The sequence below is a fragment of the Apteryx rowi genome, unplaced genomic scaffold, assembly GCF_003343035.1.
Source record: "Apteryx rowi isolate R43461 unplaced genomic scaffold, aptRow1 scaffold_551, whole genome shotgun sequence".
NCBI classification, from domain to species: Eukaryota; Metazoa; Chordata; class Aves; order Apterygiformes; family Apterygidae; genus Apteryx; species Apteryx rowi.
The window spans coordinates 311334-334342 of record NW_020450818.1 but is presented as its reverse complement, the minus strand read 5'-3'; positions in this window follow the sequence as shown (position 1 = coordinate 334342).

The window sequence follows — 23009 nt, the reverse complement described above, 5'->3', positions numbered from 1 at the left end:
ACACCCTCCCTTCAGATACTTGTACACGTTGATAAGATCTCCTCTCAGCCTTCTCTTCTCCAAGCTAAACAGGCCCAGCTCTCTCAGCCTTTCCTCGTAGGAGAGATGCTCCAGTCCCCTCATCATCTTTGTAGCCCTTCGTTGGACTTGCTCCAGTAGTGCCACATCCCTCTTGTACTGGGGAGCCCAGAACTGGACRCAGTCCTCCAGATGTGGCCTCACCAGGGCTGAGGAGAGGGGGAGAATCACCTCCCTCGACCTGCTGGCAACACTCTTCCTGATGCACCCCAGGATACCATTGGCCTTCTTGGCCACAAGGGCACATTGCTGCCTCATGCTTAACTTGGTGTCCACCAGCACTCCCAGGTCCTTCTCTGCAGAGCTGCTTTCCAGCAGGTCAACCCCCAACCTGTACTGGTGCATGGGGTTATTCCTCCCCAGGTACACAAACATATATTCTGAAAACATGCTATCTGCAAAACAGATCTGCTTTTCTACCAGAATTATTAAATCAATAACTTTTGTTCCAAGTCTAAAATATGAAGTATTAGGCAATTTGGGAATGAACTTTACAAAATATTCTGTTATCTCCCTTTGGACAGTTATGGCTATAAGGATGAATCTAGCCTGAACAACTTTGTTAACCAAGGCAGTTTCATGACAGCAATGAAGAAGTAGTTGGAATCAGGAACTGAAAAAAATCCAAGTGCAAGTGTGGCTCAAAGCTGGACTACTCTAGTGCAAAAGCTTTAGTGTTAGCTACGATTCTTAGATATGCTTTGCATACCGTATAAAAGCAAATCTCTTTACGGACTACTTGGTGACTATATAAAGCAGAAAATCTCACCGTTAACATGCAGCAGAACAGATCAGTTAAACAAAAAAACACAGTATCAATGCTGTAAACCATAAACACTTATAAATAATTCTGTAGGGTGAAAAATTTACATGCAAAGAAGCTGAAATGCTAGTTGTTCCCCTCTTAGAAGAAGCTATTTCCTACAGAGATTGATCTCCAGGTTTTAAAATTTCCGTAAGAATTCTACTCATGGTATCTTACAGACTGCAGACATGGGTCTAATTTAAGGTTAAGTCCACACAGCTCAGCTTCACGCCAAGGTAATACTTGATGAGGGAGCACAAACTTTAAACAGTAGAAATGGCAAGCAGTAGAGAAATAACACGAGTTTGAGCTGCCGTGTACAATGCTTTACTTTGCATATGCTAGATGGATTTTTCCTCCTCAAAATTATAAAATGTCATTTCTAGAAAATAATGTTGTTAAAAGATGTTCCCAGTGCCAAACACAGAATTTGTTGTTAAGTGTCTGAAGTTATGACTGATTAAAATACATCTGGACAAGAACCATAGCTTTTGAGCTTCATTCCTCTCTCTCAGCTTGGGAGGCTGTTGCTAACAAGACTTAGTCTCAAGTCTACGCTTACATATATCATAAATGGTTGAGTTGCATAATTCTGCCTTCAGGTAGCTGTGGAAAGATCACTGCTTTTCTTTTTTAGGATACAAATCTATGGGTGTGTCACAGATCTTATCAACAAGAAGCCTTTCATTTGCACTTTCTGTCAACCCTTTGAAGCAAGGCTAGCCAAAAATTTGGGGTCTTGCAGGTTGTTCCTGTCAGGGGGATTCGCTGATGGTGCCAGTGTTTCTTGATAGACTTCTGCTTTGCTACAATAAAGGCATAACATCCTATTTTCCGGAACATAGCAGGAGACAGCCTTTAGGCAAAACCCTACCTAGCAAGATCCTGTAGCTATAAACGAAAGAACTCTCAGCTGTTTTCAGCTATTTAACTTCTTTCAGCTATGCTGATCCTTTCTACCCCTTGTTTACTAACAAAACCTTTCAACAAAAGAGCAGCTAGCCAGACCTCTCTTCCAGCTATGCCTTGTGTACTTCCTGAGGATGGCAGTGACATGTACATGTGCTTGATATGTGCTCTTCTTGGAGCAGATATAATTTCCTTAGCCAGAACTGACCTAGTTTCTATAACTATTTTAAAATGAGGAGCTATCCTGTCTCTTAACAGTATTCTATCAATCTGATTAGAGTGCAAATGTCCTTTGATAAGTATGGACAATTTTATTTTAAGTCAGAAGCAGTTCTGCTGAGATCAAAATGGTTACCGTAACGTTTGACTTGCTTAACATGAGAACAAGCCCTAGCCTGATTTAAACATATATAAAAGCTTAGTTTGCATCTGAATTGCAAGGTAAATCAGTCACTCAGTGGCACCTGATTTTTGAAAGTCCAGCTCCAAACCTGTTTGCAGAATATAAATACTATGTTTCCAGCTTGTCCACCTCTTTCCAGTTGCCTGAAATACTGTGCCATCTGTAATCAGAGTGTTTCAGCACTATGTAAGTCTCACAATTAGAGCTAGGTGAACCCCCCAAGGCTTTGTTTCATAAACAAAGTCTACAGTTTTCCCTTACTAAAGATACAGCAGCATAAAACACTGCTATTGTTTTCAAAAAGAACTACAGATACCTGATTTCTGATCAAAACACGTGAACAAAACTCAAAGCAACTGCTAACATTTGTTATGAATTTTAAAATGCATAACAGCTTGCACATTTAAGAAGAGGAAGAGTTTGAATATTGTATCTCCCTTTAACATGGATATAAACAGAGAAATCAAGTAAGCAGCTGTAAAAGGCAAATTCAACCTGAATGTCATGTGTTTAGATCAACAAAAAAAGGACGGGGATAATTTAGTCTTGCATTACCTGGCAGTCATTTATTTAAAGACTGTAACTCCCTTACCCTCTTCTCTAGCACATATATACAATATGGCCTCTTGTCAYCCCACATTTATGTGCAGTACAACTAGTTTCTTCAGCTTCTAGTCATTAAACAAACTCACAGTACTCACGGTTGTACTGAAAACAGATAAGCTCAGCATCTTGCAGGTGTCGCCATATGAAACTAATAAAAAAAGCATCCTACAAAAGCAATAACTGGTCCAACATATCTGATGACTATTTTCTCTTCAAAAGGATAGTAACAGACAAAGAAAAATGCACACAAACATTAGAAACCTTTCAGTCTGTCAGAACTGTAGAGAACAAGACACTTCACTTACCTTTGTTATTAATTCGAATTTGAGGAGACAAAAAGCACTCACAGTGGAAAATACCAGCAACTGAAAAACAAGAATAGCTGTACTTGTAAATAAAATTCATTCTACTTAAGAGCTCTGTTATCTCCCAGCTGTACAAAACTCAGAAAGAAAGGTTAATTCTTTTAAAAGCTTAATTTGAATCTAGACCTTTCAACAAACTGCTCAGTGATTTATAACACAAATTGAATTCAAAATCTGAATGTCAGGAAGAAAAGGGAATACCCTTTCCAGCTAAAATACTTATTCTCCCTTCTCCATCCCCCCCCCTCACCCAAGCCCAAACTATGCAAGAAACTTGCTTTCTCTAATAGTGACTCATCTGCTGCAAAAGCTGATCTTCCCGTTATACACTGTGCATCAAAGCCTCCTGTACCAGTTTAACAGGGGCTTGGGAGATGGACTACAGCAAAGAAAGAATTAATTGTGTGGAGGAATCTGGAGGCATGCCACAAGAGCTGCTGAGCTGACTGCTGGGATGCATATTCAGGGCAATATTCTGCAGCATACCTCCTCTTGGGACTTACTCCCAGCACAAGCAGAATTGCTGCACAACGTGTCAAAATATAGATTAGCATTAGTGAAATAACTAGGGTAAAATTGATTTAAATAATTAAATTGTTGAAAGAGGCGTTTTAGCTACTCTTGGAAGAAAAATTAATTTAGGACATTTAAATGACAATTCTGTAATTGACACATGCATATTTTTAAAAGGATATAGTCATCTTGATGTCAGATATGCAGACTTAATGCTAAAAAAAAGAATGGCTTACATTTGGCACTTTCCACACAATATTTTAATGACAAGATTAGATATGTGTTAAATTATTGGTAGTTTTCTGCAAGACAAGCACCATTTCCACAAATTGATTCCTCTTCTTACAACATTTCTAGGACTTTCTACTATGACAAAAGGTATAAAGTAGCACAGTCCTTTCTGGTGGTGAAGATCACTTTTCTGTTTCAGAGTAGTGGCTCTCTGCACCACAGACCTTTTCTGAGCCCCTAATAGAAGAGGCACTAGGCTCCTAGTAAGCGGATTCATTGCACATGTGCTGCCTTAACATACAACACACTGCAATCTGATGCTTGCAAGCAGTATCAATTACAGGCATGCAGAAGACTATGCATGCAGTAACAGATGCAAGAGTATACTTGAAAAGGGTTAGTGGGACAAAGTAACACGGGATGGTGGAACAATTAATTTTCCCTCTAGCCTGCACCCTTTGTGCTCTTGAATTGCCCACAGGAAAGAAACTGCTAGGAACAGACTGCAAGGGTGGTTTCATGGTCCAGATGCAGTCCCTGCAATGAAGTATGCAAAAGTAAATAATATGTTATGGTCTGCAAAAACCTTTCAAGCAGTGCCACAACTCCAATTTTTCTAGTTATAATTCATTGTTGTGGAAGCTACTATAAAGCTGGAAGCAGTAGCTTGGGACAACAGGAAACGCAACAGCATACTATCCGTGGCTGTGCGTATATTGTAGCAGTGAAAAGGTCAGCTTATCTGGGCAGATAAAAAAAATCAGTCTTTGAAGGATACTAATACTTCTGACTGTTGGAAAGGTCAAAAATGAGACTATTTCACTGGTATTTCATAGAAGCACTGAAAGGATCTCTGAAAACCACCTGGTTCAACACCCTGCTCAAAACAGGTCCATTTAGATCAGATTGCTCAGGGACCTGTTGAACTTTGATCATCTTCCCCATGCTCATAGTGAATATTTCTTTTCCTACATCTAAGCCACATTTCTTCTGTGGGAGCTTGTGCCTATTGCCTCATATCCTGTCACCGTGACCTCTCAGGACAGTGTGATTGCATCTTCTCCGTAGCCTCCCATGAAGTAGTTGCAGACAGCAATAAGGTCTCCCCTTCCCCTTCTCTTCTCCAGGCTGAACCAGCCCAGTGCCCTCTGCCTCTCCTTGTATGCTCTGTGCCCCCAGCCACCTCTGGGGCCCTGTGCTGGCTCACCCCAGTAAATCCACATCCATGCTGTGCTGGGGAGCCCAAACCTGGACACCATGCTCCAGCTGCAGTCTCACCAGTGATGAGCAGCTGGGCAGACTTGCTTCCCCACACCATGCTAATGCAGCCCAGGCTGCAGGGGAACTTCTTCACCACCCAGGTGCACTGCTGCCTTGGGGCCGAGGTATTGCCCCCCAAGGACCCCAAGGGCCTTTCCCACAGAGCTGCCCAGCCGGTCAGCATCAGCTTGTCCTGCTGTATGGGACAGCAGATGGATTTGTGCTGGTCTTCGGTGAACAGCGTGAGGCTCTCATCAGCCCATTTCTCCAGCCTCTCTGGGTCCCTCTGAAGAGCTGCCCCCCTTCCCTTCCCACCTTGTTTGGTGCTGTCCACAAACTTGCTGAGAATGCACTCTGTAGTAGGGCCAGTACTACTGTTGTGCTAGATGATGGGGCAAACTCCTGAAAGATACCACTGGTCTCCAACCACTCTCCAGTTAGACTTCATACCACTGATGGCATCTTCTTGATGCTAGTGGTCCAGTCAATTTTCCACCCATGTTATCATCCACTTATCCAGTCCGTATTTCACCAGTTTGGTGAGAAGACAACTATGGGAGGCTGTGTCAAAGGCCTTGCTAAAGCGAAAGTGTACAACATCCACTGCCCTCTCCTTGTTCACCGCTTTCTCTGTTGAGATGACTGGGGCTGTCAGGTTGATTAGGCAGGATTTGCCCTTGGTATACCCATGCTGGCTGCTCCCAGTCACCTTCTTGTCCTTTTCATGCCTGGAAGTGGCTGCCAGGAGGATTTGCTATCACCTTCTCAGGGATTAAGGCGAGGCTGACTAGCCTGTAGTTCCCTGGATCCTCCTCCTTTGCCCTTCGTGAAGATGGGTGCAATGTTCTCCTTTTTGCCCATAATCAGGAACCTTCCCCGATTGCATGACCTTTCAAAGGCATTAGAGAGCTGCCTCATGATGACACCAGCCAGTTCCTTTAGCATCCTGGGATGCATTCTGTTTGGGGCCATGGACTTGTGTGTCTCCAGTAGCTGAAGTGCTCCCAACTTTAATCTCCCCCTCTTCTATGTTCACTGCCTCACTGTCCCAGGCTCTGCTAGGAGGTTCAGGGGCCTCGGAGATCCCAGGGCAGACTTTACCAATAAAACTAAGACAAAAAGATGAATTAAGTGCCTTTTTTTTTTTAAACTGTTGATTTACTTACAGAAAAACTTCTTGGTGCCCTTCATATGCCTAACCACTTTCAACTCCATTTGAGTGCTGGCTTTCCTGACTTCACCCCTGCACACTCAGGCAATGGTACCTCTTCCTTGTTTTCAGCTTCTGTGTACTTCCTTTATGCCCTTGAGCTCAGTCATGAGTTCCTTGTTCAGCCATGCCAGACCCCTGCCACGATTGCTTCATTTCCTACATGTTAGAAAGGACCATCCTCGTCCTTAGAGGATGTTGTCCTTAAGTATCATTCTGGGCCCTTTGCCCTCCAGGGTGATTTCCCAGTCACTTCTTCCCTGATGGCATACAGTAGGGCACCTCCCTAAGTTAGCTCATCAGTCGCCTGCAACCAGAAGTTCTCACCAGCACACTGCAAAAGCCTCTTGGATTGCTTTCTCCTCACTATCCAGCACGTATTGGGCTTAAGTCAACGATGAATACTAGGCCCTGCGTAAGGCTTTGTCCAGATGTTTAAAGGCAGCTTTATCTACTTCTTCTTAATCAGGATGTCTGTAGCGGCGGCTGCTATACCACTGGTACTGTCTGTCCTCTGATCCCCCACAAGCTCTCTGCTAGTTCAGCTCCTGCCTCAAAGCAAAGTTCCACACATTTGAACTTCTCCTGTATCCCCTTACTGCAGCTTTCTGGTCATGAGAGCTGYCCCACCACAGCTCTCTAACCCCAGTGGGATCACAGCTCTGCAGCTGTGCACTGACCGTTAATTCCTGCTCCTTGACCCCTGTGCTATCTGCATTCATGTACAGGCAGTTGAGATGGGCCCCAAGTTGTGCTGCTTTTACAGGGGAAGCGTGAAAGCCTCCCCTCTGGAAACCTCTGCTCTGCCTCAGATGCTGTCACTTCTCCCGATGTTATAGGAACCCTATCCTGATATGCCTAGCTCAAGCTCTCTTCACTTAGCAAGCCTGTTTGCAAGGACACTCCAGTCATTAGATGTATCCCAACCCTTCCCAGCACTCCTCTTTTCTCCAGGAGGGTCAAGAGATTGTATTTAAAGCTTTCATTCATAATCACATTTTCGTTGCCACAGTAACTTTAACACAATAGGATTTCTATTTCAAACTGATGGGTAAATATCTGGATTTACTAGCAACTCTTAAAAAACTGCCTTTCATCAGGCTTACTCCTCAGACGGGAAGAAGCACTAACTCCATCTGAGCTGAAAATGAAGAGTCCAAAATATAGAAAGACATAAATATATACACACATGTAACCATTCAACTTGCATTTTACCTCTGTGATTGATTGTAGACTGACAGATGCCATAATTAACTTTAGCAACAGGAATATAAATCATATAAGTTGATTCAACATACTTATACAGGAAAATTGCACAAGTCTCTAAGCAACTATTGGGTTTTGAGCAGCTAATATGCATACAATAAAGAAATCTTTTCTGGGCTTCCAAATTTGAGTAGTTTGCCTTTTCCTGTTTCTTGCAGGCTGCTCTTTGTACCACTTCAGAGTGGCTTACAGTCCACCTAAATAAAAGTTCCAGAAGACATTACTAAGTGGTGGGAACTTTAGGCCACCGGCAATGCTCTTGATGTCTCCTTTTCTTGTGGTACATTTGTGGTATCAGCAAGCAATAGGAAGCCTTTTTTACTTCCAGCCCACAAAACTAAAGAGAACAAAAGTTTTGCAGGTTCTTCTGCCTCACTAATGCTTTCTGACTGCAGAGGACTATATGTAATGTCCCAACCTTAAGCTTTTTTTAAGTTGCTGCCAGACAGCTTTAACTGTTTATAGCTTCACACCACAACAATTGCTGCTTCTCCCATCTCTGTACCTACAAGTGTTAGAGAAAGATGACTTTCTACAAGATCTGCTATAAGAAATTTTAACTGAACAGCATTCAAATAAGATTTATGGTTCAAGCTAGCATTCTCTGTGTAGTAGCAATAGGAAAAAAAAATCTGGGGTCAAGTCTTTACATATCTTGAGTTTTTCCTCACCAGAGTTCATATACTTATATTACATCAGCGTATCTTTTTAATAAGCCAGCTATCAGGGAATACTCTCAATGGAAAAGCAAGCTGAAGCTTTCACCTCTGACAAACAGCAACTAACTTATACCCAGGAAACAGGAGATCCAACATGGGAACATTCTTAGCAGCTGCCATTTCCCCTGCTCCTACAGTCAGTCAACTCCCTCCTCTTATTCAAGGAAAAATCCACATCACCTGCGCTTAAATTCCTGTAGTCTTTTAGCCAGTACTGAGCTGGAATCTTTCCTCAGCACATTAATTGCAAATACAGAATAAATATATATGTTAGGAGCAAAGACTTCAGTCCCAGTGTTATACAACAAATTATTCCTTCCAAGTTGAATAAAAAAAAAAGACTGGAAAATTATTTACTCATTTTGAAAGAGCTGTATGCCTCCATATATGTCCTTTTTCAGTTTGAGTATTTTTATTTATCCCCTAAACACTGAGAAAAGGACCACTGTCTCAGTGTATAAATAATTATAGTTATGGCTAACAATAGAACTGTGCCTCTGCTATCACAAAGCACAGCAAGAGAAGTAATAGAAGCTGTAGGCTTCTAGATTTATGCATAAACAATTTGCTTTACATTAAGGACTAGGACATACCATGTTCTTACTACTCCACGTGCAAAGAACAAAAGCCTCAACTGCAGATGTGCTGACACATCTGCAAGCTTAAAGCAAAATGGCAGCATCCTCTTAATACTCCATGAGGGGTATAATTTGATGAAGGAAAGAGGAAAGAAATTAAAACACTGTGTCCTTAAGAAGGCAGATGTATTAATGCACAAACAGCAAAAAAAGTGTAGCAAGGGGAAGGAACTTCCCTCCCCCTACATACACAGTTCTTACCAGTTCTGAACCTCCTGCTCAAAGGCCCATTCGAGTCTACCGTCAATTTACAGACGGAGCAGGAATGGAGCTTCAGGGATTTCTTGCATCTAATCCTACCCATTGTTAAAGAAAAGCATTACTCTCTCCTTGATCAGTATTTCTCATATCTCCTCTTCATTAACCTATGAATGCAGATATAAAGCCATTCATCAACTGCATGCAAGTGTTCTGCAGAGCTCCTTTTACAATGAAAATAATTCAAAGCAGCATCTGAGACTTGGTAAACATTTAAGGAAAGACATTGCAGCAGAATCAGAAACAACTGCTTTCGCCAGAATTAAAAGCAAAAATACTAAGCCAATTTGCCAATTGGCCTCATCTATTTGCAGAGAGCATTTACAGGTTAGCCACAGCTAATCATAAAAATCAACAAGGAAGCCTTACACCAACTGAAATGTCTCTGTGAAGAAATTTTCATCTGCAAACTTCTACCCAATATATATTCTTACAGTAAAAGAAATAAATTTCTTGTGAAACAGAGCAATAGAGTAGACAGAAATGGTTTTAAATTGCCACTTTAAGCACAATTTGTCTTCTCAGAGTATTCTCAGCCATTCCAATGACAAAAGCATTGGAGGACAAATATTTTCAGATAGATAATTCACTTTCTTGACCTTGAGCACCTGTTTTCATGCCATCTGTGCTTCAGTTCCCCATCACACAGAAAAGACCAAATGAATTAAGTGTTATGCAAGCTACGTTGAGACACCAAATGGAAAGTATGCCTGGAATGCAATTGATATAATTTATAAATTCTGGTCTATGCCTTTTCTTAGTGTGATTCCACCTTTAATGTTTAAAGAAATAAATGGCTTGCCGTGCTGATTTTGTTGATAAAAATGGGACAACTTGTAAACACTGCTAGGCAAAGGCATTTCTTATTTGCAAGCTAAGTCTGTCAGAGCAGTAACATTGATTTCCTTCTCAGAACTCCAAGGCTTAAAGGCAGAGCTACGTGGAGAAGGCAATTCCTTCATACATCACCTACTACTGGTGATTATCACTGATTAACAAGTGCATAGGCTCTACCCAAAACACCTCCTTCAGACACCTGAATATATGCTACATTCTTTATCTGTTCTTAAAAAAGGCTTTAAGTCAATGCAAAATAAACACTTTAACTGACTACCGTGTGCCATTTTAAACATCAGCTTGAAAAATATCTATAAATAAATGACAATCTGGGTGTTAGTTAACCTTCCCACTCTTACTGGTTAGCCTGCTAACACAAATAGTATAAAGGAGAAAAATAAAAAGGAAATCAGTGAAAGCTGATCCCCTAGGTTGTTTTGATTTCACAGTCTGAATTGATATTTTTAAATTCAAAACATCATTAAGAATCCCAACATTGCTCACATTAGATTATATACATATATAGTATTATTTCAATGATTTTTTTTTGTAAAGTATACCAACATTGCTCACATTTAATGATATATATAGTATTATTTCAATTTTTTTTGTAAAGTAAAAGTTTTTGTTCTAAAAGCTCTGAAACAGATATTAACTCAGCTTTAATTATCTTTTAATATGAAACCGCAAAAAGTTTCTTAGCAACAAGCAATCTTTCAAAACATTTCAACACATATTTAGCCTCTGTTGAGCACAGAAAAAAGAAATGCAAAAACTAACTGTGATTTTTCATTTATGTCTTCCTTGTTTCATTTTTTTTGCAAAGGCTGTCTTTCATGTAACACAGATGAACAAGTGCAAAAGAAATCAATAACTTTCAATTCAGGTAAAAATAAGGCATTTCTGTAGTCCTGTGTTCCAAATCTTGGTTTAACATAAGCTGACCGAGACGGTCAACAGTCATTTCCTACTATCTTAAAAAAAGAGCTGTTGCAAACTCCTGTTCTCTTCCTAAAGATAAATAAAATGTACTTTTGCCATCACACATGCCTACTGCCATACACATGAAATTAAACAACTTCCCTCGGAATTTATATCTGAGAATCATCAGATATGCAACAGTTCTGATGTGCCAGTATCTTACATCTCAAAGCATACAGATACTGACACAGGATGCAACAAGACAATACAGCTTAAGTTTGTTGAGCAAGTTATAGACTAATTACAACACTTCAAAATGTGTTAAATAAGTTGTAGCAATGGTTTAATTCAGAAAAAGTCAGCACTGTTTCTGATAAACAGTTTCTCTTCTTTTTTCTTCCTTTGGCAATATTTTGATAGTTGGAATACACGCTAAGAAGTAGTGCGTGAAAACCCTCTGCCCTGCTAGCACCAATGCATAGCCAGATCCCGTTCTCTGTGGCCCACAGAGAACCACCTTGACTTCAGTGTAGCTCCACACAGAGCTCAGCCTGTCTCTACCACATCTGTTCCAGATTACCAACTGCTTTCAGACTTTGATTAGGAAATGTCATGAAAACTCATTTTTCTAGTTGACGAATGAGAGAAAGAATGTGCCATTAACACCGAGACTTTTTCTTGGTTCACAACCTGTCTAGAGAAAGAGTAGAAACCTGAGAACATCACAGTTTCTACAGGTGAGCCTGAGCAATTCCTGAAATAGTAGCCTATAATGCCCACCGTAACGTAAAAAAATTGTATTTCTACAGAACAATCAGAAGAAAGTGAAAAGCTAGTGCAGATGGATGTTTAAGGGCCACAAAGCAAAACCAGGGCTAACCGTGTTTAACTGGGTTGTGTGGTGTGCCTCCGGAGCTGCAGCAGCTACGTTACAGAGCATGGCACCTAAAGAAAAAGCCACATTCTTCTGTCTTTTTGGCTAGTCTTTCCTTTCCAATTTAAGATAAAGAAGCCTTGTAGCTGGCCTCTTTCTCATCATCCTTTAAAATCGCTAACTATCTTCAAAGATACTGACACTTTAGAACAGATTTCTCACAGAAGGGGAAAAAAAAAGAAATAAAATCAGAAAGTGGGTACCAGCTTGACAAAGACATTGATTTATTCATTTCTTTCCCTCTTTCGCTCACTTTTTGTAGGTGAGCCTTTAATAAACGCTAGAAAATTTTCTTGTTTTGATTGTACAAGCAAAAGCTAAGCCCCTGGCAACAGAACTGCAATGGCTTAGTAAATGTTGTGGTAAGAAAAAACTAGAACATAGACAAAACTTGTGACTTTCTAAAGTCTTGTATCTGGAGGGCACTGGTCTTCAAGAAGTAGATGACTTAAACACATACATATATTTCCTACAGGTAAACATTCATGTATATTACATTTCAAGACAACTAATGGCTGGAATAAATCAAAGCTTCCAAGAGAAATATGTTCTGCAGTTTGATTTTCATGAAAAGTCTTTTTTCCAGTATGTGCAACAATTGACTGACTTCTAGACAACTGTTTTGGTTTTAGTTGAATTATTTGAAAGGTATCTAAATTGTTCTCTTAGGCAAAGAAAGACTATTTTTATTATAAGTCAAAGGCACCAAATTTGTTCTTTTCCTCTTTGATCCTTTGGTTCGACTTTCTTGAACCAAAACAAGCTTTTACTTCTGCACAATTTTAAATATTTCTTCTTCAAATATTAAAATAAATGAACATTTCATGTTAGAAAGCATATTTTAATAAATCTAAGTTTTAGGAAATTAGCCTAGAGCCTCTAACCTGCAAAAACCATCATGGAAAAGAGAAGTGTTCAATTAATGACAGTTCTCTGGCTAGCTGTGTAAGCTGGCATATCTACAACATTGCAGTGCTCAGATTTAAGAAAAGATGGCTATGTTTTCTCAAGCTGGTCAAGGTATGAAATATCAGGGCTGGGCAATTTGTACCAATCCATTGAATAATTTTTCCCAAAAACTAACTTTGCTTGCAGGCACTTACTTTGACAAGATCTCTGTGGGTATGCTTTTTGATCCCTTATATTCCCAAATTATTTTTAATTGGTAAAATTAAAAAATTGCCAGGAAAGGCAAATCACAATTTTCTGTACTAAACACCATGCAACCATAATGATGTGCTCTTTGACATTCAGATTCATGAGGCAAAGAAAACTGAAAGACAAAGGTAATAACATGCTCTTATTAACACAATGGCAGATACAGGATACCATTTATTAAAATCAAACCTTTTGTTTGTCACCAGCAACACCAACACTGGATACATCTAATATTGCTAATAAACTTTTTAGGGTTCAGCAGAACATCCCCCCCCCCCAGCTTATTCTTATCGAAAGTAATCAAAGCAGAGTAGTCCCAATTTTCAGATACTACTTGCTTACTTAGCTATATGCTCTTAAGCAATGTCAAATGCCATGATATAAAACTTCCAATGCACATGTAGCCATCAAAAGTAAAAATTATTTTGGTTAGCATGATTTCTGCAACAGTATGTCTGCGATACACTGACTGCATTGAGAAACAGTTCTTTTCCTCTCCCTACTCCGAGTCCGAATAATCTACATACCTCGAATAGCTGGAGAAAGGTGTGAAAAACAGCGCTTTACATGGCTTATGGGCATGCTGGTCTGCAGAGAGGCAGCTAGGGAGATAAGGAACTAGGCTTCTTGCATCTTGTCAAGGCTTCTTGTCAAAGAAGAACAACATACTACCACATTACGACCTTCCATCAGGGCTTCCCCTTTCCTGTGATACAGTAAGAGCTAGGAAACCTAAGTAACTTTGAATTACGTAAGGAATCAGAGACTCCATTTAAGTAATGAAAAGATGGACTAAACACTGTTTCCCTGGTGAAGAAAACTAACTGAGCTACAAAGGCTCCCTATGTGTGGAAGCAACTTATACTGCACCATAAGCTTCTTCCTCAGGCTGGTGGAAACCGAGCTACTGGTGCAGCAGCTCCTGCACTGGTCCAGCTCATGACCTGACAATCAGGGGAAATCAGGCCGGGGGAAACAGCTGAGATTTGAGAGCAGCTTCCCACACAAGATGGTCACCTGGGTGTTAGGTGCAAAAGCCATGGTAACTACTCCCTTGCCAGGTCTGCTGGCAAGCCAGTGACACTGTCTACAGACGCTGATATCTGAACAGCATTTAAGTGCCAAAACACTCAGATTWTTAGGCACCCTAATAAAAACCATCTTTGCAGAACACTGGCAGCAAGAATCCCTGTCTATACTTGCATCATACCAGAATAAAGCTAATATTGGGCCACAGCTCACTTTCCATGCTTAAACTGTGATTGTCTTTTTGTGAGGAAAAATTGACTGCTACAGTGATGAATAACAACAATGACGTTAATAGACTCCTACGCAAATCTATTAAACGTGGGCCAATCTATTACTTTTTGGCCAGCTCCGTTAGAGATTTTCTTCCCCCAGCCCTCTATCCACAGCTGCCAAGGATCACACAATGTATACGCAGAGGCTGTGACGTCATTTTAACAAGAGCTGACTGAAGTATCAATGGGAGAGACTCATTAGCAAGACTGGATCTGCTGTTCGGCAGGGGCTGRTGGTGCCTCTCTGGGCTCAAAGCGAGCGCTCCAGCATCCAGGATTTCTGACAGCGCCCTGTCAAGAGGATAAACGCTTACCTTCCCCGCTGTAACAGAGAAACTCTGATTTAAAAGAAGGAACTGCAGCGAATAAAAACCCTGAGTGTTTGGCTGATGATTAGCAACTATTTTATGCTGGCGGTAGGCTCCCTGCAATGCACATGTTTAAAAAGAAAGCTTTGAGCACCAATGATAGACTTTGACACCCAAGCGGGAGCGTGACTGTATCTGTTAGCAGTGCACTTCACTGGTGTCCCCTTGTCACTCTTCTGAAACACTGACAAAGACAACACAGATCCTTTGGGCAAGGGAAACAGAGGTGCAAATTACAGCCGCGCCTCCCCGTCTCCTTGTGGCATCACTTCTTGTCTTGACAAACACCACGGTCTCACTTGCCTCCTCGCCGCAGGTAGCCACGGTTAACGCTGGCAGTAACGATCAGTCACAACATGTTGCACTTAATTTCATGTCACACTGTAAGAGACTAGCTTCTGCACAGGAGAAAAAAAAAAAGGAGGGACCTCAGCTGTGCCACAGATTTGGATTCATTGCTTTGAAAAGCTCCCTGCCCTCACTCCTACCACGACCGACAGAGGCATGTATGCGTGTAGGGGGGAGAGATTAAATCGCTAGAGGTGACGTTAAACCATTTCTGACAGGTTAGCGTAGGTTTTGTTATAATCCAAGGATAGCAGCTACCACTTACAGAAAAGGCAGATTTAGTGTCCAAAAAATTAAATCTCTTGAGGTAAGAAAAAAACAAAGAAGAAAGAGAGCTCAGACACAAGAGGGCTAAAGTCAAGTAATTGTATTTATTACAGCTGACTTTGAAGTGCTCACTAAAGGATTTACTGAATAGCCACAATCTCCCTCACTACTCTTCTCCGGTTCCCTAAGGTCAATGTGATACCCATTTTGGCTGGCATAATATCCATTCTCGCAAACCAGATAAATTAATGATGCAGAGCTACAAAGACATAGGGCATCTTGGAGGCTTAAACACTTAACTTCGATTGCATCTCTTTGTCACAAAAGCTGGAAAAAGCAAGACTGTATCTAATCCTGAATATAAAATTTTTGCCTGTAAATACACCCCAGGCCTAAATAAAACCTTAACTCAGGGATTCTGTTCTTTGTAGAAAGCAGTCTACATTAAGTATAAATCTTGGGACACTGACCTAGAAATGACAGTTGAAAAAACCCAAGCAGCAGCATTAACAAGAGCTATCATATGAGAGCCTGGTTTTGTAAAGAGCACATTTACCACAATGTTAAAGAAAATATTTAGCTTTAAATATGACAGTCTAACACTGATAATACTTAATTTATATCTAGATTATGTTTCCTTAGTGCTTCAAAGTCTTTAATTATATTTTGTTGTGACAATTTTCAAACAAATCATGTACAATCCTGACACTAAGAGGATTTACATCTTTGATCTATTCTCCACACAGAGCGAAAAAAATTTCACAGCCACTAAGGGTTTCTATTTTAGAAATGTCTAACACAAATAGTGCTAATCAGTTTCCATATAGTGTTGCATGAATATAGTTTATTATTCTGAAAAAGATCAAGTTAAGGCAACTTCAGTGAAGTACTCAGTAGTGGTGGACATGTGATTAGTTTGGCCACAGAAGCCTCTAAGAGGAAATCTGAGGTAAATGAAACTCCCCTTGGTGTGTTTTCTATAAAATTAACAATGTCTTCTGATGGATTTCCACTAAAGATTAAAGACCCTTCCACCCCCCAGCAAAGGAAAGGAAAACAAAAAAAACCCCAGAACCACAGAAGCACTGAGGAGTTAAATTTAAGAGGAAGTGTAAGGCAGAGAGCCAGAGTAAAGAAGAAATATCACCACTCCCACAATGGAAATCCAGGCATCGTTTTGCATGAGAGGGGGATAGGTATTCTAGAAGCACAGCGACAATTCCTGGAAAGACTTAATACCATATGAGATACAAAACTAAGTGGTAATTCACTTTAGATGTGCAAACACTATTGATAAAACAAAGGTTTACCTTGGATCAGTTTCTTGTCCAACAGAGTAGGCTCATAGCACAGCAGCCTGAGAAATTTCTTCCTCCTTTGATTCTCTAAGGCAGATTTTCTGCAATACTAACAAAAAATAACTCAGATGTTTACTTACTTAGTTACTAGTGCAAGTACCTCTAAAACATGTCCTGGATAACAGTACGAAAAGCAAGTAGTAAAACGGATATCTGGGAAAGGTGAGCATCGTGATGGCTCATCCGTAGAGGAGTCTTTGGTGTATGTTCTCAGCACTCATTAGTTCCATACACATGCAGCCTGGCTAAGTGATTAAGAACGCGAACTGTTGTGATCAAAAGAGAAATGCAAGCTCTAAAGTCACATCACCTTTCACGTGACTTATGATCAGTTTGTCTGATCAGAAGCATATCTTGAGAGAAAAGGTCATGGCAGCCCAATTTAAAAATGCAATCATTTTAAAGGGATTATATGTATTAATTCTCTCCTGTGTATTGTGATATGCTTGCGCAGATCTCAAGGGATGTTGCTTTTTTTCATCTTGCTGCCAGAAAGTTATTTCTTCAGAAACTGGAATCTGTATAAACTATTTTACAGCACAATCAAATTTGCTTTGCATTTTACAGAATAACTCAATATACTTGCATGTGATAATTCTACTTTCAAGAATAATCTGCACCTTCATTTATATTGTATTCTTTATAGATATTTTTGCTATGCACAGCAAGTAGACATCTATAAACAACTGCTGAGTGGATTAGCAGATAGTATGCGCTCTTTATGCATCACCTTCCAAATCTTTAACGAAGACAAACCACATCTTGCTGAGACTGCAGACCTTTTTAAAGTATACACTAATATTTCTATAGCTTATTAAAACTACACTTTATAAAATTTTAAACATTTAATTATTATCACTCAATTTCAAGGCACAAAAGAGCTGAACTGCAACACATTATGGTGTATGTATTAAAACCATGGATTTGCAAACAACGTGCTTTTAGAAAAAGCAAAAAACCCACCACATACTTCCTTCCCATATCTAAGTTATTAGTCATTTTTAATCCAGGACAGAAGATGATATCCATTTTATGAAGGTCCTCCTTGGTGTTTTTGGTTCACAAGCCTAAAAAATATATATATATATATATATCTATATATACCTTCTGCAAGATCATTCCACATGGTAGTTGTCTCCTCCTTCTTGAAATCATTCTATAAATGTCAACTGAACTGTGAATGATGGCTTTTCTGGGAAAACCAATCTCACACAAAATTTGATATATTGTGCTTTAAAGAACTTTCAGATTAATTAAATTTAATGTTTTTTCTCCAAGACAAATATTTCAGAAATTAACTTCCTTGACCAAGTATCAGGATAGATTGATACTATAATTACCTCATTAAAAGAAACAGATGAAACTAGTCATGAGTTGCAACCAAAAGTTTAAATTTTTCTTGTTGGTTAGTAGCAAGTTACAGTTGTTGGTAGGGTTTTTCTCCGATAAGAATAAAAATGAGAGTACTGTAAGTAAAAATCAAAGGCACAACATCACCAGTTCTTTTCAGATAGGTAAAATCAAAACTTCAACTTTGGCATTCTTTCTTTTTCTGAAAGGAGCTGACAGTCTCATTAAATCTGAATGGCTAAAGTAGTAAATTGCGGTTTTAAAAAGTCTCAATTTGGTATTTCCTCAAAGATGACTAAATTTGAACTTATAAGCAGCAACCTACAGAACTTCAAGATAAATCTTTTGCCTTGTTTGTGTGAATACCCTGCAACAGAGACTCAAAGAGCTTCCTAAGAGATATCCTGTTGCAATTAGCAGTTGCAAAGTCTATTGTCATGGCTAGGAAATAAATTTGCCAACTTTCTTAACYAGGTGCATGTGCACTGGCACCAGATTTTGGGGGACTAAGACTAAGCTCTGACTTTTTGTTAGGTCTATTTTTCAACTCTGCRGGAAAAAAAAAGAAAAATACAACAAATGCTGCTTATGGTTGCCTCATTCCACATTCGGTAATCAGACCTTTTTATCATTTTTGTATCACTGTTGAAGGAGACATAAGGCATCAACCCAAGTTTCCTGAACATTCTTTACAAAACCTTGCCATTCTCTCCCACTTACAGTTTCTTAACTCCTTGAGGAGCTTGTAAAGACCATTGCCGCATCCTTAAAAGTATCTTTGTAGTTCTAACATGGACAGAAACTCTTTGTGCAGGCTTCTGTCTAAGCCCTTGATTAACATCACATGCCTCCGGGGACTGTGATGCACAGGAGCAGGTGATTTGAAGGGTGACTTTTGCTATTTTGTAAAAATCTTTCGGGATATTTTTACCTTTCTGTGTCCTGATGCTACTCATCTGCCAATCAAGTTTTCCCAAATCAGCTGGAGTCTGAGAAAAGAAAGAACAAGATGCAAAGATAGTGGCAGTCTAGAAATAGCACTGTTTGGGAGAACAGTTGCTGCTGGTCCTGAGCAGCGCTAGGGGCACATGAGCAAAGGGAAAGCAGAGAGCAAACGTTTCCATCCTCTAAGTCCACTACATACAGATAGTTGAAGACACTATACATTCTGCTTATCCAGCTAAAGGAGAATTAAACTGTACTTTTAAACTTGAAGTAAAAGGTATAAAGTCCTCCTCTACATGCAGGTACTAGAGAAGATGAAATAGCTGCAACTCCTATTGCAGAGAACAGTTTTAGATGCAAAGTCTCTCCATACACACCAGGAAATAAGCAAAACCTGCAACACAAGAGTTCCCCTGGCCTGAAGGGCACTTAGAGGAGCTCTTTTGCCAAAACTGCACACACAGTAAAATGCAAGAACTTCACACAGGCCAATCTAATTCTGCATACAGAAAAGTTACCAGCAAATTGGATTACTCAGTACCACCTCAGCTGTTCAACTGAAAACTAAAAGCACACAACTGACAGAAAATACAGGGAACTATTACTGAGCAAACAGCTGAGTGTCTTGCTATTAATCATCCCAGAGCAAGAGRAGAGGAGGTTGTCTTCTGAACAAAGTCACATGGGTGTATGCTGAAATAACTTCTGCGATATGCGTGCTTTGTCAATGACAAGGCTTTCAGACAATTACTCTTAGGATGTAGAGCTATGAATACACTGCAAGTTTATCTTATTTCTTTCAGTGGACCCACTGACTGCTAGAAGCACTCCCTGATCTTAACTACTCCAGAAAAATCACCCTTTTAAACAGTCCAGACAGGATCTCAATACATACAAGGCATTTTATGATTGCTGCTGGAGCTTACAGTACCTTACAGCTGCAACTGACTTTTCTAGCTAATTACTCCTAGCCGCAAAAAGAATAAACAATCACTACAGGAAGAAGACTCTCTGGCAGTGAATTAATGCATTTTTAGGCAGCTGCTGTTTGCCCTAAATCTTGGTTAAAGTTTTCTCAGAGGTAGACCTCCTTTTCTAAATTGGTGCTCCTGCACTACTTCTTTCTTTCTTTCTTTTTTTTTTTTTAAGAGATTCCATACCACCACCTAACAAAAATAAGTAACATAGGATTGCTTCTCCTTTGTCTCAGAAGCAAGCAGAGAAAGGGGACGTGTTCCTTAACCTGTCAGACCTAGGACAGGTCATATCCTACATCATACAACATCCTAGCCATTGTCCACAGGAAACAAGCATCTAGTTTATTCTTGCTGTTTAGTTAGTCTTTAAAGTCTTTAGCACTGTAAGACAGTTTATAATTTGCTGACATGGGCTTTGGGGGATCTGTTATAGCTGTGAACAACGTAGGGGTTTTGGAACCTACTCTTGTTAAAAAAACACCAAGCTTACAGGGGAATACGTGTGCTGTTCACACACAGAGAAGTACACAGTGATTTGCCTAACTTGTGAGGAATCTGTGCCTCAGTACATACGCTGAGCATGCAAAGGAGTCAGCGGTATTTAAAAAACACTTGGGCCATCAGTCCTGCACATCTCCCAAATCTTCCTTTCAATTCTACAACAGTGAGAAGAGTGTGCTTGAATGCACAGGAAAAAAATCATGTCAAAGTCAGGAACAATGCAAACTTGTCTTACCTGTAATGACCTCCCCTGGCATGGAAATCCATATGAGTTTCTAATAGCTTAAGGAAGGATATTTCCACCCTCCACTAGTCAATGAGGAGGTTGGATATTTGAGTCCTCTCCCTACCAGCACCTTGAACAGATGCATCTTGTCAACTGCACCCATACATTTTGCAGCAATAGGAAAAGCATGAGCAGTCTAAAGGAAAGAAAAAGAAAAAGTTAGTTTTGACATTTCAAGGTAACTCACATTCCCTCATTCCCTCCTAAACCTTTATTCCTGCCCCCCTTTACTCTTATTTATAGATTTATTTTTACTTTGCATATCTATCAAAGCATCCATAGTTCTAGACCATCTGATTTCTTTCATAACTTAATTTGTAGTAATGCGATTTGACAATCATCTGACTGCATCAGTAATGCACATAGTAGTGGGCTGTTGTAGTTTTAAAACAGAAAAACATTAAGACTACATAGTGATTTGAGTTGAAATGCTGTGTTTCAGTCTGCACAGATGGAAAGAACACAGTGTCAGTGACAAAGTCTTTGCTTGCCAGCTAAGTAGCCAAAAGGAGAGAAAAACACATCAGTATTCAAAAATAAAATGGCACTTTCCCCCCCTCTGCTTTTTCTTTTTCTTTTCTCCAGAGCCTGGAAACAGCATACTGGTAATAAAGATGGAGATCTGGATTTGAAGCAAGGCAGGTTGAAGTTGGAAGTGATGAGACACGGGCAGCTAAGTTTGAGATGCAAAAAAGCTCAAAAACTCAGCATCTAAACCATTTCGAATATATTGTTGAAAAGAATGAAAGCTGATTCATTTTTAAGATACCATCCTGTAATGGTCTTTCTGCTACATTTCTACAAATATGAGACTCTTGAGAGGGCTGATTGAGCTCAGCTGGTGAGCAGCTGTCTGGATTTAGAAAGAACAATTCTGAATCTGTGAAGCCTTGTCCATCCCAGAAGATATTTAAGGGGGCCTAAGAAGAAACAAAGTCTTCACAAGGACTAGTGCCATTAAAAGTCAACATTACACACCTGCTCACCTATAGATGAAGGGGCCTGAACCAGAAAGGATAGTGAGAATAAAGTTAGGTGGACCCCAGATGATTTCAGGGATAGTCTGGTGTTATTCGAGGAACAGAGGTGACAGTAGCAACATTTAGGGTGCCACAGACAGAAGTGAGATATAGCTATCTTCTCAAAGCTCTGGCCTGCAACAAGGCTCATTTAAGGAAAAAGCATGTCAGCAAGTCTAATGGAAGTTTCACTTTGGATGCATCCCACAGACTACATCCTCTCTCCACAACCAAGCTGAGCAGTTTAAGAAGCTGAAGCGCACCTCTTCCGGCTAAATAGGCTCCTTCTATAACCAAGCTCAGAATTGCTCACTGCATCCCATTTGTTATGGTACTGGTGACTTCTGCATGATGCATGCAGAGCAGATGCATGCATTCCCAGAGAAATATCAAAGCACTTCAGTGCTTTGCCTTTCTGAATCCAAAATTCCAGTTCTCAATTTTCCATCTCTCTTGGTGGCCAAATGAAACCAGAATATGACACATCTTCAGGAACAGGCACTCGCCCAGAGCCCAACACTGTTTATAACTGCCTGCTCTCAGTATGTGGATGCTTGGAGAAGACTACTTTGCCTGGAACCACACAAAATCCCAGATGAGTTTCCAATTCAAAAACCATCTGGCAACATGACTACTACTAGTTCTGAAAAACTGCTCTGAATTGGCAAGTTTGTCCATCTCTGAAAAGTCAGCCCCTGTTACTGAAGGGATACTTGACACTGCAGACTCACCAGGTCACAGGGCTGTTTCCTGAACAGGTTACCTGGAAAAGCTGAAGATCAGGATTTGAGAAGGGATGGCTGGTGACTTCCATGATAATATTGCCATACTATTGAAGGGCCTTTCATGTTTAGCAGTGATCTAAGGTGAAAATGCTGTCAAATAGTAGCCAACATAATAAGACAATGCCTTCACCCAAGACTCCCTGAAATTATAGTCTGTTCCCTGGATTAGACCTTGCTTGTCTCCAGCAAGGCTTGTTTTGCATTCAAAGTTTATAGAAATAAAAGATGAACAGGACAACATTTTAAGATCATCTCAGCCTTAGTGCCCTGAAGTAAAAATGAAATATTCCTAGGTGGAATATTTTACAGGATTTGATCCTTCTCAGTGGAGAGAGTACCTGCTATTCCTGAAAGGTAAGAGGAGAGAGGGCTTTGCAGCAGCATCTTCTGTAA